Source organism: Neophocaena asiaeorientalis, unplaced genomic scaffold, assembly GCF_003031525.2.
Source record: "Neophocaena asiaeorientalis asiaeorientalis breed wild unplaced genomic scaffold, Neophocaena_asiaeorientalis_V1.1 scaffold606, whole genome shotgun sequence".
Taxonomy (NCBI): domain Eukaryota; kingdom Metazoa; phylum Chordata; class Mammalia; order Artiodactyla; family Phocoenidae; genus Neophocaena; species Neophocaena asiaeorientalis.
Genome location: NW_020173687.1, coordinates 5,402,202 through 5,417,664, shown reverse-complemented (window position 1 = coordinate 5,417,664; position 15,463 = coordinate 5,402,202).

Here is a 15,463-nt window from a genome sequence, read left to right as displayed (position 1 = left end):
TTTTTTTTTTTTTTTTTTTTTTTTTTAATTACGAACACTTTTTTAATGGGGGTGGAGGTTCTTGATAGAAGACCACCCTTCTCGGTGGTGCTGCAAATTTGTTTCCATGATAATACCTGTCAAAGCTTGCTGGGCACCTGCTAGGGACCATTCTCAACCTGGGTACAAATGAGTTCATTTAATCCTCAGAAAGCCTTGCGAGGCAGGTAAACTCTTGCACCCATTTTGTAGATAAGAAGACGGAGGCACGGAGAGCTCAGCTGACAGGGCCGCACGCTCTGGGGAGCAGAGCTAGCGTGGGGACACAGCCTGGGCGCCTCGGCTCTGGGAAGCAGCCCGCTGACCCTGAGTTTGCACGTGCTTCGGGAGGGGATTCTCGGCCCGGCCAGCTGCAGAGGTCACGGGGGGCGCTTCGGCCGCTCAAGGGGAAGCGGAAGTTTGGAACCCACATTTTTATCTGCTCCCCACAAGAGCTGCAGCTCGGCAGGGCTCCTGAGCCGCGAAGGTCGGCTGGTTCTTCACTCACTTGCTTGTCCGTTCGTTCGTTCGTTCACTCGCTCATTCATTTATTCAACCAAGGTCGAGGCAGGCCTTCTCCTGCGCTGGGTTCTCCGCCAGCATGGGTCAGGCCACGCTCCCTCTCCTGGAGTTCCAGGTCCGAAGGGGAGACTGGTAAGAAGTCAGCAAGCATGTGGTGTCCGTGCTGTGGCAGGTGGAAGGGCTAGAAAGACCATTAAAGTGGGTTATTAGAGACTGGAGGCTGATGGGATGGGTGCACAGGGGTGGTCGGGAAGGCCTCTGGGGAGATGACATTTGAGCAGAGACCTGAACGAAGAGAAGGGGTGAGCCAGACAGAGGAGAGGTGTGTTAGTCTTCAAAGCTGTGGAACAAAGTACCGTAAACTTAGTGGCTGAAAGAGCACTTGGGGTGTCCGCGGGTCAGGATTTGGCACGTTTTAGCCGAGCTCTGTGCTCAGAGTCTGACAAGGCTGCAGCCGTGGAGCCGGCTGGCCTGCGTTCTCATCTGGAGACTCATCTCCAAGCTCCCTCAAGTTGTTGGCTAACTCACAACTGAGATGCCTTTGTCCCACTAGCTGTTGGCTGGGAACTGCTCTCAGTCTCTGAGGGACCTGGGAGCTCCCAGATCCTTACCACGTGACCTCCTCCTTCGGCCCTCTCACACTTTCAAGCTCTGATTTCAGACGGTCCGGGTCCCTTTTAAGAGCTCACCTGATTAGATCAGGTCCACCCTAGGTAATCTCCCTTTCGAGAAACTCCAAGTCAACTAGTTAGTAACTTCCTCCTGGGACGGCTATTCCGTCCCATTCACAGTGCTGCCCACGTACAAGGGCAGGGAATTAGGCTGGGTGCCTGCACCAGGGAGACAGTGCTCCACCACCCGCAAGGGATGCGGGCTCTGCTGTGTTGCCAGGGGAGACAAGAGCACTGTCTGGAAGGACTCCTGGCCAAACTGCCTTAGAAAGAAATGTCAGTGAGAGGCACAGGCTCCATTCCAAAGCGTTCCTTTGGACAGCTTTGGGAGTTTCTCCAAGTCCTGGGCACTGTGTTTGAGAGCCAAGTGTGGAGTCTGCTCCTGTGTGGCTGTATCCTTCACGAGAGAGAGACGGGATACTGCTCAGGGCTCTCTCTGTCACGAGTGACACAAACCCTGCCTCAACTGACTTAAGAAAAATAATTTTTATGTAACTGAAACGGTCTGGGCTGGCTTCAGGCACAGCTGGATCCAGGAGACCAAATGCTGTCCTCGGGACTTGATTTCTCTCCATCTCTGGCTCTGTCTTCGTTTCCAGTCAGCTCCTGGCAGCTCAAGATTTACAGCCGCCCACCTCCCCTTCCAATAGAAACACAGATTATTTCTTTCCAACGGTTTCACAGAATTAACTCAGACTGGGTTGTTCTGGGGCATGTTCCTATCTGTGAATCAGTCGCTCAGGCCTAGAGGATGGAGTAAGCTGATGAGCCAGGCCTGAGTCACATGTCCACCCTTGGACCCTGGGAATGGGGTTCCCCTGCCCAAACAGTAGGGAATCCAGTGGGGCAGAGGGTCCTGTAAGAAAATTCTAAGTGCTGTTTCCAGAAGATGTGGGAATGCATACCGGGGCATGGGAGGGGGGACAGAGAGTGATGTCAGAGACCATAGCTGTCTCTGCATTTGCTGAGACAAAACCAGGGGGGAGAGGTGAGAACACCCACGTCCCACACCAGCCAGGGGCAAGAAGCCAACTGAGGGGAAATTCTAAAGCCACTGCATGCGTCTGTGTGAGTCAGTGGGCACTCCCTGAGGTGGGTGGATGGAGGGAAGAACTCGGGGGGCAAAGGGGATACAGCCATCCCCGGGGGAGAGGGGGACTTCTGGGAAGGGGAGGGGGCGTGGCCAATTCCCTGCAGTGATGGTGGGGGGTAGATAGCAGGAACCCTCGGGGGCACTGTCTCCTTGGGGCACCTGGCGAGGCCTGACCCATCTCGGGGGCTCCAGCTCCGGCCCAGCAGAGGCTGCAGATCTGCCTCCTTCGGGTGGCCACGTGGGCTTCGACGATGGGTCATCAGGGCAACGTGTGGGGAGTGTGCAGCCGGCACCTGGAATGTTCCACCTGGGGAGGGACCCTGGCTTTTCATGATACCTGGGACACTGGGGCAGTATGGACAATCGAATTTGTGAGGCCCAGTGCAAAGTGAAAATGAAGACCTTTGTTTAAAAACTGTTAAGAGTTTCAAGACAGCAGAGTATCAAACCAAGCACAGGCCCTTCTGAGCTCGGGGCTGTGTGCCTCCCTGGCCGCACCCACGTGTGAAGCTGCCCTGCAGTGTGGGAGGAGCCCAGCACTTCCCTCCAAAAATCAAGTTTTATTTGACTCAGAAGAATTGAGTCAAGTGATGCCTCCTGCCTCCACTGCGGCATCCTTCTACCCCGCAGGCACTCCGCCCGGAGTTGCGTCCTCTCTGGGCTGCGGTAGGAAGAAAGACGGACTCTGCTCACCTGTGCCAGAGGGGAGAGATGCACTTGCTGGGCTCAAAGCCTCATTTCAAAGGTAGAAGAACCTGAATGTGATTCAAATCTGGGTTAAATACTGCTTTTGCCATTGATCAGCTGTGTGACCCCGGAGAGACAGTTCCTCTCTGACCCTCAGGCTCCTTCTCTGCAGGATGTAGGTTCTGATAGCGACAGGTTGGTTGAGCCCGCACGGAGCAGCATTGCGGGTGGCCACGTCGCTGGGCTCTGAGGTTTCTCCGTGTCTATTGGGAGAACTGGTGCAGGGCGTGGGGCATGCTTGCTGGGGGGCGCTGCCCGTCTGCAATCACCCTGGAGTCGGGACACCCTGAGAACGGGGCCTGGCCTCTGTCTGCGGCCACCTCTGCTGGCACTGCCTCGCGGTGGGGTGAGGTGAGGACTTAATCCCCCATCGTGCACTCCCAAGTGCCTCCTGCGGCTCGGCCTCCCCGCGCGCCCACGCCCCGCCCCGCCCCGCCGCAGGGCCCTGGCTGTTCTGCAGGGTCACCGATGCCAGAGTCCTTTGTTTTGTTCTGAGGGGCCCACCTCCTTCCCTCCCTCTGTGCGTCCCCATCTGAAGGCCTCCAGCGGGTCCCGGGTCCTCAGGCCGGAGCATCTCCACGAGTCTGCAGGCTCAAAGTCTGTTCTCGCTGCCAGTGGCCAGAGGCATCCCAGGGATGTTCTGAGAAGGTCGTCCCTGTGCTCCGTAGTCCCATCAGATGCTGGCTCCATCCTGCAGTGTGCCTGGGGGAGGATGAACTCAAAGTGCCCACCCACTGCCGGCAATGGAGCGGGCGTCCCCTGTGTGTGAGGTGATTTTCTTCCAAGACCACGGGAACCACAGCAATGCCATTCCTGGCATCACGGCAAATGTCTGGCAGCTGCTGGCTGGCAGCCTCTGATTGGCTTATCTCCTGGAGCTGCATGGCGACACTTTGACTTTTCCCAGAGTCCCCTCCCCTCCTCCCATTGCCCCTCTTGATAATGGCGTGGGCCACTCTGACCTCTAGATCGATTTGCACTTCGACCACTGGGGAGCTCTTGGGGGAGGTGGGAGCAGGGGTGGCCAGGCTGCTTGGGTAAAGGCATCTGTTAACAGCGGTCTCCACATTTCACTCTCTGAATGCTGAGAGACCCCTGAGCAAAGTCTGGCTTCGGGAGCGTGTGACCTGGGTAGTCACACAGGTGCTCGAGCCCTGAAGGACCCCATGCTTGGTTTAGTGCTCTGCTCTCACTGTTGGGAAATTCTCAATACTTTTTGAACAAGGGCCCCGAATTTCCTTTTCTCGCTGGGCCCTGCCCTTGGATTATGGGGCTGGTCGGGGCCCTGAGGTTGCCCCCCCCGCCACCGTGGGAAGAGCCCCTGTTTCTCCCCAACATTCTCGAATGTCTGCTTCCTCCTGAGAGCTATCTCACTGATGTGGCCCCGCTGGGGGCAGTTCATTCATTCTGGTTCAGGGGCCCCCTCAGAGCTGCTCCACTGCACCCCATTTTTGATCCTCCAGCTTTTTCTTTAATTTTCGACCTTTTTCTGGCCATAGATTCATCGAGTCTGAGCCGGTGCCAGGCTGGCCTCTCTCGCTGCCGCATCTCACTTAGTCCTCACAACACCCCCAGGGGATGGAAACAATCGTCAGTCTAGTTTACAGATGGGGAAGTCGAGGCCGGGAGACATGCAACAGGCTGAGACGGCCCTGAATCCAGGCTGCAGAGCCCAGACCCTTAGCAGACGTTTCCTGCCCACAAAGGGCAGAGGTCTCTGCCACAGAGGTCGGAGGAGAGAGGAGCGTGTCCTGGGTCCACATCCTCCGCCCCTTTGCAGTCTCCCTTCCCCAGGGCTTGCTCTGTGCTGGGGACAGTGCAAGACTTTGAGGTGCTCGGGATCCACGGCTGCATCATTGGGGTGGGGTTGGCCACCCGTGGGACCCGTCTGGGGGCCACGTGTTGTTAGTACCAGGAGCCAGCCTGGACCTCGCCTGGGCTGGCAGAGTGGCCTCCCTGGGGACACGAGGCCCCGGCCGAGCCAGGGTTCCCAGGGCTGGGTTCTACGGAGCTTTTTAAAGCCATTTCCTGGGCTAGAAAGAGGAGGGTGCCAATGAAGTGCCTGGCTGAAGTGTGAGACCCAAACGTCCTGGAGAACAGTCGTGGAGCCTCCTCGAGTTTCTGCCCCGGCCCGACACGGCATCTGGAGTGAAACGGGCCCAGGAACCTCTCCTTAGTGTCCCTTATGAGGGGAGACGCTCTGAGCAGACCTTTCCGGACTGTATGTGCCCACCAGTGTCCCAAGGCTTCCTTACAATCCACGTTCTGGTGGTGCTAATTCTGCTGGTCTAGGGAGAGAGAGAGAGAAGGAAAGAAAGTGGAAAAGGGAAAAAAGAGAGGTGGAGAGGGAGGGAGAGAGAGAGGAAGGAAGGGAAGGAGGGAGGGAGGGAGGGAGGAAGGAGGGGGGAAAGGGGGCATGTACTCTGTGGAAGAGAAGCCCCAGGGGGCGGGGGTGATGCCGTGTGGTGGTGACTGGTACAGGTTTTGCCACTGGAGTCCTAGGACCGAATCCCAGCCCCATCACTGATGGCTGGGACTCAGGGCCTCAGTTTCCTCCTCTTGAGAATGGGCTAATGACAGTTCCTGCTTGGTGGGCTGGGGTTAGGAGGCAGAGGGCCTGGTTCCCGGCAGAAGCTCCGACTATGTGGGTTTTACGGTCTTATTTGAAGTATGACCAAGTGCGGATCTTTCCAGAGACCCTGCCCTGATTTAGGACTTCTCTGCAAAGATGGGTTTATCATCAGGCACTGGAAGATTCTTTTAAAAGAACTGAAGGCGGGGAAAATCACATATCATGTTTTAGCTACTGGGGAGTGGGTTTGCGGTAGAAGATTGGAAAGGAAATTTGAATTTTGGGCTTTGTTTTCTTTTGTATGTATAAGCTCCCTGGGGCCCCTTGAGAACTTCAAGGGGTGCCCTTGAACTCTGAAGAAAAATTGCAAAGATAGCACAGTGTTTGCATACGTCCCTCACTCAGTTTGAATTTCCCGTAACGCTGTCCTTCTACATGACCGGGGCTCTGCATCAACCCCGGTTCATCATCACTCACCCAATGCTAGACTTGATTTCGAGTCCACAGCGTGTCCGCGTCAGGGTCGCATCCAGGATGTACTTTGCATTTAGCGCTCACGTTTCCGTAGTCGTCTGGTCTGCGACGGTTTCTCCATCGTTCCTCGTTTTCGGTGATCTTGGCCATTTTGGGGAGTAGAGCTCAGGTGTTTTGTGAGATGTCCTGCGATCTGGGTCTTCCTGATGTTTTCCTCGTGGTTAGACCAGGGTTTGGGGTTTCTGGGAAGAAAACCACAGAGGTGAAATACCCTTCCTGTCACATCCTACCACGGGCTACATGATATCCACATGGCATTGCTTTTACTTGTTAGCCATCCTGGAAAACTAATAATACTACATCTTTCCACCCAAAGTGTGGAGGTGTGTACATCTGTCTCTCGGAGCTGTGGAGGTCTCCACAGCAAAGTCATCTCCAAGGGTCACTCTGAGGGACGGCAACAGGGACCCAGTAATGGGAGCGGTCGTTGGGGACTTCAACCCCATCTGTCGTATTTTCATTTTTACCAGCTATTTGCTTTTTCTATGAAATGGCAATTGAACATGTGAGTAGCCCCAGGAGCTTACTGACGGCACAGAACTAAACACATGCATGTACACACATACATACACAGGTACACGCACAGTTACACAAACACACATGCACACATACACACACACATACACACAAGTGCAAGCACACTGGGGAATCTGAATAAAATGGGTGGCTTATAGCCACGTCAGTATCCAGGTTGTGATGTTATACTATAGTTTTGCAAGGTGTTACCACCAGGGCAAACTAAGTAAAGGTACACAGGATCTCTTTGAATTATTTCTTACCCCTGCATGGGGATCAATTATCTAAAAATTAAAAGCTTAATTTAAAATAAATGCTCCAAATGCTTCTGGTTGTCTCCAGAATTAAATCCAAGCCCCTCCGTGCTCTGGCCCCGCCCACCCCAGCACACACCTGAGTTCCCACCTGTGGTCCACACACTCCTTTCCCCCTGGCTGTTTCAGGCCCTCCTACCTCGGTGTCCTCCCACCTCAAGGCCTTTGCACGTGTGGTTCCTACGTCTGGATGGCTCCCCTGTCCGCAGGTCCACTTCCCCCGGGTCCGTCCTAGTTGTCCTTAAAGTTTCATTTCAAGTGTCACTTCCTCTGGGAAGGGTCTCCCTCCCAACGGCATCTGTCAGCTCCGCCTGTCCCACCCTGCAGCAGCCCGCGCCTCTCCTTCAATGCTCCCATGGCGTGATCGTGTGGATGTGTGATTATTGGTTTACTGTCCACCTTCCCTCTAGACAGTGAGGTCATGCGGGCCCCAGGGCTAAGTAGGCCCTCAGCAAATTCTTGCGGATGAATGAATGGATGAATGAACGAATGAAAATAATCTTTGCTCCTCAGTTAGTCTGAAACAGGGCCAGAATTTTAATCCTGGTAGTGGAGATGCCAAACTTTCCACCGGAATAAAACTGGTGTTTTTCTTCCGGCCGCTTCTGGTGCGCCCTACCTTGGATGACGTGCCTGTTTGATTTGGGGAGGTTAGGGGCTCATGGGAAGGAATTCTGAAGGACTTTGTCTCCCACGGGGCTCTGGAAGGCCAGCAAGGCATTAAGAAATATCTTTCATCAAACTTTAATTCAGCCCTGAGAGCGGATTTAATCTCTGCAAGATAAGCTTATTCCAGGAGTGCAAACAGATGCTGTCTGTGGAGCGCCTGCCTCAACTCTGCTCCGAGAAGCAGGCCTGGATCTGCTTGGACACAGGTTCAGCCCAGGAGTGTGAGGAAAAAGGCTTCAGGCGTGGATTTTCTCTTGGAAGCCTCTCAACCAAAGTTTGGGGAGGTGTTTGAGGATGTCCTTTTGAGACCAGGCTCCAGGCAGGATGAAATGCCCCCGGCGGTCAGCCAACCTCACCTGGGCTCAGAGGCTGTCACTCTGATTCTCTGGCTTCCGGTCATCCACCCTCCAGCCATCCCAGCCTCGGTTTCCCCATCTGTAAAATGACCAGATGCTCGGCTCTCAAACTTGTATGCGTGTAGGTGTGTAACATTTTCCTCCCACATAAAATGTCTCAAAAGGGTAGTGAATGTGCCATTGCAAACTCCCTCCCTCCCCGCCCCCCTTACTCGGTGGTGAAGGAACCCCCAGGCAATGACTTCAACTGGCACAGCTGCAGCTTCACAGCCAACTCACTGTTTTCTCCGGAGCTCACGTTTTCATATACAAAACAGTGCCTGCAAATGAGACTGTGCTCGGGAAGCCCTCCCTTGCGTGCTCAGCATCTGGCACACGGGAAGGGCTTAGGAGCGGGTTGAGGGTGGCCCCCAAGAGCTATGTACACCTGGAGCCTGTGAATGCGACCTTACCGGGAAAAGGATCTTTGCAGATGTAATTAAGTTAAGGGTCTCAAAATGAAGTCGTCCTAGATCAGGGTGGACCCCGAGTCCAATGACGAGTGTCCTTAGAAGAGAAGAGGAGGGGACACGCAGGGAGAAGCCACGTGACGACGGAGCCAGAGACTGGAGCGAGGCAGCCACGAGCCCAGGACCCCTGGGGCCACCAGAAGAGGCCAGGAGAGGACCCTCCCCCAGAGCCTGCGGAGGGACAGAGGCTCTGCCGACAGCGTGGCTTTGGACTCTCGCCTCCAGAACTGCGAGAGAATAAATTTCTGTTGTTTTAAGCCGGCCGATTCGTGCTGTGTCCTTGCATCAGACACAGGAAAACGACTACAGATGCCGTCAATGATAATTATTCTCCCACCCTCTCGTCCAACTAGAGCACACATCCCCGTCTCAGTTTAGGTTGCGTGCGGATTCCCTGCGCTGCGGGGAGCATCGCGTGTGTATGCGTGTCCCCTTCCCCATGCCTTCCCGGGCTGCTCCCTGGAGGGTGTGTCACCCACCTCTCTACCTCTCTTGCTACATGATTTTTAGGAAACTTCTCTGACATCCTGCCATCTGACTTGGCCAATTTCCTTGCCGAAATCAGACCTCAGCACAACACTGAACCCCCAGCAGACTGACTTCCTGGAAGCTGCGCCTCCCCAACAGGCCTAGGTGGATGCACGGGGAGAAGGCTCCGTTGTGTCGTCCTGGGGAAGCGATTCCTTCCGATTCCAAGAAACCCTAAGTCCCGGGGACTTCCCTGAGGAGGGCCTCCAACTCTCCCAGGCTGAGGAACTGGAGGGTGCGGGAGAATATTTAGCACCTTTTGAGGGGATGTGGATAAAAGTGAACCATCAGGGGAGAGGCCAGTGGGGTGGAAGGCATTTGTTTTGGAGCAGGACGGAGCTGGCCATGAATCCCTCTCCACCTGTATTAGCTGTTGACCAGAGTGCAGGTTACACCACCTCTCGGAGCCTAGCCTTGCTCCGTCCAGCTGCAAAAGGGGATAATAACGGTGCCGACGGCACAGATCAAGGAGAGAAGGCTGGCGTTCTACAGAACGCCCTGGGCTGGTGCCCCCGGAGTTGTGCAACCCAGTTCTGTGGTCACAGTGGGAAGACATCCCAAGACGGTGCATCTTAAGACGCGCCAGCCCCAGACGTGTGGCTTAAGGAGATGTCCCCTGGGGCCACCTCTGGGGAAGTTTGGGGGGTAATCACCCAGACCAGGCCCCCAGCAGGAACCTGCTGCTTCCGATCCAGAGAACAACTTGTCAGGCCTGTCTCCACCCCACATGGGGTCCCGGCGGTTCTGGAAACTCAGCCTGTCTGAAGCTGAAATTTCCGAGGTTGGCCGCCACTGGCTCCTTGTCTCCTGGTGCCCATTGCCAAATCCTCTGCTGTGTATTTTCAGTTTGTTTTCCCGCATCCTGGCCACTCTGGTCTGTATCTCCCTCCCTCCAGGCCTGCACCGTCAGAAGCACGTGTTCTCACCTCTGAAACGGCATGTGGTGTTCATGGCGAAGGAGACTGTGCTGGGGAAGTCCTTCCCTAACACTGAGGCTCTGGCATGTGGGCCGGCTGCTGCCGGCGTGGTGACTGCTCTCCACTGTGATCTATGCCGGCCTGGGACTTCCCCTCCCTCCTGGTCACAGAGAGAAGGACCTCCGTTGCCGATGTGTGGACACGCTGAGCTCTGGCTGCCCCCCTGCGCGTGGCTGTCTGCGTCCCACCTGCTGGGAGGACTCCTTCCTCTAAGCCTTGCCCTCTGAGGGCTCCCTCACCCGAATGTCCTTCTGGATTGTCTGAGCCCTTCTTTATTCCTTCAGACCCGTTTCGAGAGTCACCTGCGATGACCCAGCTCAGCCCCACGAAGGTTTCCCTTCCCGTGGATTTTCTTGGCCTCCGTGCCGTGGATGTGAACTTGACTTTGCTTTCTAGCTGACAATAATGAGTATTTTTCAGCTCTCTGAAAGACTTCTGCCTATATTATCTCATTTAATTCCTGCACTACCCCTGCCAGTTTGGGTGGTGTGAGCTTCACTGGCCCCATTTCACAGGGAGGAAACTGAGGCCCCAGAGCTCAGGCTGCTGCCCAAAGCCACACAGCCAGCAGGGGGCAGAAGTGGGGTGTAGACACAGGGCAATGGCACATCTGAGCCCCTGTTGGTTCCATCCGGGGGCACAGAGCCCTTCTGGAACCCTTCTTCTAGCAGGACTGGGGCTAGGGTGAGGCGAGTGAGGCATGGCCCTGCTCACAGAAAACGCTGTCATCAAGATAAATACGATACCAAAGTAAAAAGTATCAATGCCAAAACCATCCACGATGTACGAAATACGAAAATGTTTAACCCAGGCTGCAGCCCTGCGCTGGCACCATCCCGCCTTATTTGCCTCACCTTAAACCCGGCCCTGGCGCCAATAAACATGACTTACACAAACAGACGGCGGCCTGGGGACCGGAGTTTACCAATTTGAATTTTCAAACTGAAGGCTTCACGTATGTGCTGCCTGACAGCCACCTAATTTCTCTTATGTAAACGTTCCAGCATGCGGAGAAGGTGAGAGAACGCAGTACAGCAGATCCTGTGGTGCGTGTCACTTGTATCTCTGCTCTGGACCATAAGCACCTCAAGGCCACGGGCAGCCCCGGAGGCCGTCGAGCGCAAGGGTTCGTGCGCTTCATACAGGGGCCGCATCTCGGGCGCACCCCAGACGTGCTGCATCAGATCCGCACCCAGCAAGCCTCCTGGGGCAGCCCTGGGCACAGTCAGGCTTTGCGTCAGACACAGCAGAGTTCAAATCCTCATCCTGGCACTTTCTGGCTCTTCAATTTGACAGTGAGCCTCAAGTGCTGGGGGTTCAGCTAAGGCAGGCATCATCTCATTAGTCTCCATAATAACCCAGAGGCTTCTTCAGCCAGTGATTTTGTCCCCCAGAAGACACTTGGTGATGTCTGGAGACATTTTGCTTGTCACCGCCGGGAGGGGCTGCTACTGGCATCCTGTGAGTAGAGGCCAGGGATGCTGCAAAGCCCCCCCAGCACAGGACAGCCCAAACGGCCGTGGTGCCGAGGCTGAGAAACCCTGCCTAGTGAGCCAGTGACTATCGTTATCTCTGTTTTGCAGAGAAAGAAACTGAGGCTTAAGAAGGGGAGTGTTTCAAAGCCACCACCCAAGTGGTAGGTGGGGGGCCATGACAGCCCCCCAGGAGGGTTGCTGTAGCAACGGGAGAGCTCATTCAGGCAACTGACTTTTTACAAAGCATCTCCTCTGGGTTAAGTGCTGGAATCACAGTCAGCCTCCAATCAGTGCTGCCGCTGGTCAAACCAGAGGCTCATAATGTTTGCTGAACACGCAGGAACTGCACCGCAGCCGTTACCCGTCAGACTCCAAAGAGTCCAGCTCTGACGTTATTCCCGTTTTGTATTTTCATTTGGACACAGGGAGGTCCTTGTGGGGGGCTTGCTTGTGTTTTCCACTTCCTGACCCCAAGTTCCAGGTCTTGGTGCAGAGCTGAGCTGCCCTGGGGAGTCCCCAGAGCCCTGGGGTTCATGCTGGGCAGCAGCCCGATGCGGCCCATCTGGGGAGCAGATGTGCTATTTACAAACCTCCACCCGAGGCCATGAGAGGTGACGGAGGGATCCCACTTCTTGGGGCTCTGGTTCCCAGTAACACGCCTGGTGGGTCCAGCAATATTCAGGACCTACTTCTGCTAAAAAATGATGCCTTGTTTATCTGAAATTCAAATTTAACTGGGCGTCCTGTGTTTTATCTGCACCCCTACTTCCTGGACCACCCCCCTCTCTCCACTTCCCTCCTCTATTATTTTATGTAAACTTTTTACTGAGGTGTAAAATATACAAACAGAAAAGTGCACAAATCCTCACCGGCCAGATGCATGGATCTTCACAAAGGGAACACACGATGTAACCAGCAATCACATCTGGAAAGAGGACGTGACCTCAGAAGCTTCCTCGCGCCCCTCTGGTCCCACTGGCCCACCCTGGGGTTACCACTGTCCTTATTTGCAGCTCCACACATCACAGACTCTTCCTGTCTTCGAATGATCTAAGCATGGAAGCACACACAGCGTGTTCTCCTGGTCTGGCCTCCTTTCTCACATGGAGATGCATCCCTGTGGCTGGTGCCTCATCTGTCCTCAGCGACTGGGAATATTCCGCCATCAGATACGCGACCCTTTGTTTCCCCATTCCCTGTTGATGGGCATTTGGATAGTCTCTAGTTTGGGGCTCTTATAAAGCTGCTAAGAACATTCTCGCACAGTCCTGCTTTAGGCGTCACCCTCGCACTTCACATCCATCCCCAGTTAACATATCAGGCACGTGGTTGATCTGTCCGGCCGTCTCCCCTTTGGCTGGAAGCCCCCAGGGGGCTGGGCTGGCCTCTCACTCTAGTACCCGGCCCCTAGCACACTGGCTGCACATAGTAGGTGCTTAGTATGGATTTGGGGGATGAAAGAACATCTGCTCCCTCTCTCCCTGGGCATCTCGGGTCAGGGCTGTCCTGGGAGCTGCGTCCATCAAGAGTTAAGTTGGGGCACAGAACTTGGATTTGCATATGCACTTTGACTGTGAACCCAGACAACTGCCATGCAAATGTTAGGGAAATGGGCCCCTGAGGCTCCGGCAGAAGAGATGGAGGAAACTGCTTCCCCTGCAGCCTGCCGGCTGATGTCCTATTTTTACCTTCCACGGGCTGCCTGGACTCAGCAGGTGTCGCCAGTGGTAACATTCCTGGGCTTTTCGAATGCTTCCAGGCACCCCTAGTCCAGCGGCTCAGAGCTGGATGATAAAGGCCGATAAGGATTCCAAGCCCAGCACCGGCCTGGCCCTGGAGCTCCTCAGACCTGTGCTATCAGAGTCCTGTAAAAGAGCCCAGTCCTAGCTATTCTGGGTCCTGGAAAGCCTCGGGGGGACACACTGCTCTGAGGAGAACCGAGAGGGAACCCAGAGCAGCCGGGACGGGAGATGCAGGCCCACAGGCAAATCCAGCTGCAGACGGCATTTTCCAGCCAATGCGATTGTTTCTGAAAATTGCAAATTAGCTCCTAATATGTAAGAATCAAGAGGAATGTTCACGTGAAAATGCGGTTCCTGCCTTTCTCTACTCACCCATTTTGCACCTGCCTGACCCAGGGGGCATTTGAATTGTGGCCCTGGGGTGACTTGGTCCTGTGGGGGTGGGATTGGGGGTTCAGCTGAACCTCTCATTTTACACGTGAGAACTCTGGCTGCGCAGAGGTTCACAGCTCAGGTGTGAGGTCCCTTTAGAAATCCTATCGCCTCCCAGCTGAAAAGTTCTCCCTTCTGTTTAAACACCTCTTCCTTCAAATTAACTCAGTCTCTCAAAGTCTCTCTTTTTCTCTGTTAAAAAATATTAAAAGCAAATTTAAGGGCATTTTTTTTTTTTTTTTTTTTTGGCGGGCCTCTCACTGCTGTGCCCTCTCCCGTTGCGGAGCACAGGCTCCGGACGCACAGGCTCAGCGGCCATGGCTCACGGGTCCAGCCGCTCCGCGGCATGTGGGATCTTCCTGGACCGGGGCACGAACCCTTGTCCCCTGCATCGGCAGGTGGACTCTCAACCACTGCGCCACCAGGGAAGCCCTAAGGGCATTTTTATAAAGGAGAGCGCTGTAAAACGCCCCCCAGGCTCAGCTGCCGTTGAATATGCAAATATTCCCTTCCTGTGGGGCCACCAGAGCCTCAAAGCACCAGGCTGAGTAACAGTTCTGGTCAAAGTGGCTGCCCGATCGGCTGCTGTCACTGTCCTAGGATGCACACATGGGAAGCGGCTGTTTTCCGAGGGGGTCCCCAGCATTGGTGACCATGTCCTGGGTTCTCCGTCTTCTTTCTCCCACTGGCGAGCCTCAGTTTCCCCATCTGTGAAATGGGCATGGCGACCTACCTCACAGGTGGTTGCGTGGATCCAGGGGATGGTGCGGTGGTGGGTGAGCTCAGGGCTGGGGTAGGCAAGCCCATCCCCCCCCCGGTGGCATCCTCATCTCGGCATCCCTCCCGCTCACTGTTCAGGCTGTTTTGACGTTGCCTTGCTCTCCTGCAATTGCAGTGCAGTCCTGCACCCACAACCTTCCTTCTCTTTTCTTTCCTTCCTTCCTCTGCCCTCTCCCCCTCCTCTCTTCGCTCCTTAGGTGAGGTTCTTGGGAGGTACGTAGAGTGACTTTTTGTGGTAGGCCTGGCTTCAAGGTCAAGTAGCCTTGTCGGGGCCAGGCTGAGTGTAAGGACAAACAGCTTGGGGGTGGGGATCTCTGGGGGGGGGATGGGGGCTGAAGATCCCTGAACCAGCCCCCCAACATCTGCCAGACTCTGGCCTGGCCTCCCCTCTGGACACGGAGCCTCTTTGCATATGCAAAGGAGCCATGAGCCTCCCCAGCCAGGGCAGCACCATTCCTGCCACCTGCTCTGGAAGGGGAGGCTGCGGCCACTGAGTCCTTCCAAGGAGCTGAGTTAGGGACCCTCCATCAAGGGGAGGAGGGGAGCCCGTACCCCGTGGGGTGGTGGAGCGAGCCGCTGCTGGCTTTCCCTCCAGCTCTGCTTCCTCTCTCCTCTCTGTCCCTCTGTCTCTGTGTGTGTGTGTGTGTGTGTCTCTCTCTCTCTCTCCACTTCCCCTCTGCCTCTCTTCCTCCCTCCCCTCCCCACCTTGTTCCTCACCCTGACCCCTTCTGGGGGGACCTGACAGCCCAGGCTGTCCTTTCCAAAGGATGCCTCCACGTGGAGAAACATCAGGATCTACTCCGGAGAACACGAGATGCAACACGAGTGGAAGCCCTCTGGCCGCGTCTGCTGCCCAGCAAGCGCCCCCTTCCTTCCTCCACAGGCTGTGGGACGGGGGCGGGTGGGGGTTAGGGTTGTAGTGGTGATGCTAATTAACTTGCAGGAGGGGCCAACCTAGCCCTCAGCAGAGACAAGATGACACCTGGAGAGCCCAAGTTCGAATCCTGG